Below are 3,691 nucleotides of genomic sequence, written 5' to 3' on the forward strand. Positions count from 1 at the left end.
GGCTGGCCTGGGGTCTTCGCAGGTGCGGCAATATTGTGCAAAAGCGGATGTCGCATGTGCGAGAGGAATGTCCGCAGATGCGGAACTTCATCTGGCAGCCCGGCATCGTAAATGCGAGTCCGTAAATGCGAAACTTTTATCCGCAGATGCGAAAATGACTAGGCAGAGCCCATAAATTCGGAAGTCGCCATTTTTACTCATTTTTTAGTTTTAAATCTCGGATTTGGGTGATTTCAGAAGGGATTTTCATGACTTTGAAGTGTGTAAGTGTTCTATAACCAAAAGTGTTTATATTTCAAATTCTTATATGGTGACAAGCTACTTCTTCCACCCTTCAAGATTTTCTTCTTTATTTAACCTTCTCTTTCTACCATATTCTTCCCAAATTACAAAAAGTCAACCCTCCCAAATACACTCAATGTATCAATCCAAATTATGCACCAAGAATAATAATTCAACAATTAATTTTGTCGATAGCCGTAAATCTTTAATCTTTAAGGATAATAAAAATAAAATATCAAAGGAGGATTCGAATTGTTTAAGGCCATGAAATATGTGGACAAGAAGGCTTGTAAAGGTCCAATTTATGTTGGTGGTATATTGCCTTTGAGAAGCAAATTTGTTGAGCTTGACCATTTGAGAACTCCAAAAATTCATCCAAAATAGACAGAGAGCATTACTAGATAATCGAGCACGGCCAACAAAAGACTGTGATATCTGTGACCGGCCGGATGTCAGGGCGTGAATCTCGGCACGTATTGGCAGAGAACCGACGATTAGTTAAACATGAGATTTTTACCTTTTATGTAATTGTACGTAGGGTAAAACTCCCATATTATATAAAAAGAGTATGATTATTCATTAGAGACACAGTAACACGCACATCAAGACAATATAATCTTATTTTCTCTGTTATTCATAGTTCTTACTTTTGTTCATCAAATCATCAGTAACGTAAGACCGGGATCGAAGGCAGGCATTTCATTAAGCTGTTACTAAGTTCGGGATTACTCATCTTGATTGGTTTGACAATTTATTACGTCCTTTATCTGTTTGATCTAACGCAATTTATCGTTTGTATTGAATTAACCCATGTATCATTAAAACCACTAACAAATTTAATTGTTATCCGTTTTTTAGGGTAAACAAAAGCGAATGTAAGCTTTTCTTTTTTTGAAAAAATAAAGTGGTATATATTTGTCTTTCATTGTTTTTACCGATTTAAAATAATGTGTTAGATTGGACAAAATTATAACTTCGTTCAATATGTTCTTTTTATATTTACATTAGAGATTGTTAGGACTAGGGTGAATTCAGGATTTCAAGAAGATTGATGCACTATTATGAAGATATATTTCTTAGATATAATTTCATGGCTTCAAACTTTAAATTCTTGCCATTGAATCCATTATTATTATTTTTTTGAAATTATAGGTTCAAAATTAATTTGCTTAGATAATAAATTTTTACGATTTACATATATCTATACTTTGTGCCGAAAAAGTTAGAATGAGTCAAAATTCATTGACTATATGCTACATCCTCTGTTGTTACTAATTTTATATACACATTTAATTTAATTATATAAAATTTTACAGTGACAGAATAAGAAAAGTAATTTTAATATGACCTTGAAAATTTTGAAAGAATAAATCAATGAAAAAGAAAGAAAGAAAAATAAAAGAGTACTTAATAAAAATGCAAGAAGGGATACTAGACAAGACACTTGAGAGATCAAGCTCACGCTTAAGAACTAAGAATAAATTAAGATTCAAGGAGTGCGAATGCAAGTTATTTGTTCACTGAATTCAAGATTATCATTCGTGACAACCATATAGACTCAAGATCAAGTTCAAAGGTCTCTAAAATTATTTTATATCCTTGAAAAGAAGAATCGGAGGAATTATAGAGACTGTAATATTTATAACATTTAAATAAAATACTATACTTGTTACAATATGTGCCGTCTTGATTATTTCTTGACGTAAATTTATCGGCCACATCTAATTTATTAAAATTATGAGGGAAAATTCGTTGCTAATCCCTTGCAATAAATAAAATATTTATCTCGTAAAAAGCTATTACAACAAAATTTTATCGTAGTTCTGTTGTATAACTTTGAATTATTTTTTCAAAATAATTGGCCATAATTTCATCATTATATTTGGTAAGAATTAACGCGAAAAATAATTTATCTCAATATTTAAGGAAGTCATAATTATGGGAATTTTATATGAAAATATTGGAGGGAAGATAAAATAACAAAATTTAACTTTCAATTATTTTATTTTCCCTCCAATATTTTCGTGTAAAATTCCCTCTCTCATCCATTCCCGCCCTATAAACCACGAACAATCTCCTACTTAGATAAGTTTGAGGTATCCAACTCAAATACAACTACATAGACTCCAATAAGAAGGAGAAATTCGTACCATTTATTTTCTACTTCTTCTTCTTTTTCTCCCAATTGCTTTCTGTTATCCCAATTAATGCCATCCACATCCAACTATCGCAGGTGCCATCATCCCCGACCTCTATAACCAGGTAAACCAACTCCTCTCTTTGGTTTTGACTTTCTTAATTTCTCTACCTCATAAAATTTTCTAACAACATTTACCAATGTTCTATTTTTTAGTTTATATGCAGGAGTTGAATAACACAAGGAGCAACTCCACAATCCTTTGCTGAGAAAATCGTCTTTTGTTATAATTGAGGGACTTAATTTATGGCTTAAGGAAGGAATTCTTGATATTCTTTTGATGAGGAGGTTAATTTCTATTGATATAGGGTTTTTTTTTCTAAAATACTTTTTTTGTTCTTCAAAATTTTTTATGTAGGGTATATTGTATAGTTAACGATTTTGTATAGAAGTTACTATCTCTTTCTTATTTTATTATTATTGATTCACTAATTAAAGTTAGTTTTATGAATTCTGTTTGAAGATATATTTTACTTAAAATAATGAAATCAAAAGTATTTATAAATTTTTTTCTTTACACACAGGTATATGAAGGTCTAAAAAGTGTCTGGGAAGATTGTAGATAAGGGACGCTGCATTGGCACATGAGGAAGCAACATGCTTGTCTTTTTTAGTTTACCATTGTTCATGTATTTCAATTAGACTTTTTATGCTTTAGTTATTTCGCTTTATTTACTCAATGAATTTGTAGTCACATGTTTATCTTACAATAATTATAGATGTATTAGTATCTGATTTTGTATGAATTTTTGGTATTACGTTTTCTATTTTATTTTTGTGATGTTTTAAATTTGCATAAGCTAATTTTAAAAAACTGAATAGACATGAAACTAATAACAAACTATTTAACTATAGTGTTGAATAGTGCGATTACAAAGCGATAAATATATATATGCAATTTCTCGCAAAAAAACATTTAGTAACAAAAAATTATTTCTCCAGAAATGGCCTTCATATTAATAATATAAATATATTTTAACTACAAATTAACTTAATATTTAATGACAATTGAAATTGTCACTAATTAAGACAATATATAATGACAAATTAGTCTTATCACTAATAGTATCATTTGTCGAGACACAAAAATAGTTTTCAACTACGAAATTATTTCCTTCTCGGACAAACAAATTTGTCGCTAATTTATCTATTTAGAGACGAAACTTTTCTTTTGTACATAAAGCATAACCATTTAGTGACAGAATCACATTC

At 29.9% G+C, this 3,691-nt stretch overlaps 1 long non-coding RNA gene across 1 annotated transcript; it reads left to right on the forward strand.

Annotated features, from left to right (window-relative positions):
- Positions 1-2,371: 2,371 nt before the first annotated feature.
- On the forward strand, positions 2,372-3,243 carry LOC108947710 (uncharacterized). Its single transcript, XR_001972245.3, has 3 exons — positions 2,372-2,544; positions 2,636-2,767; positions 3,004-3,243. It is a non-coding gene; the product is annotated as an uncharacterized lncRNA (long non-coding RNA).
- Positions 3,244-3,691: the final 448 nt, after the last annotated feature.

Source organism: Nicotiana tomentosiformis, chromosome 8, assembly GCF_000390325.3.
Source record: "Nicotiana tomentosiformis chromosome 8, ASM39032v3, whole genome shotgun sequence".
Lineage (NCBI taxonomy): Eukaryota > Viridiplantae > Streptophyta > Magnoliopsida > Solanales > Solanaceae > Nicotiana > Nicotiana tomentosiformis.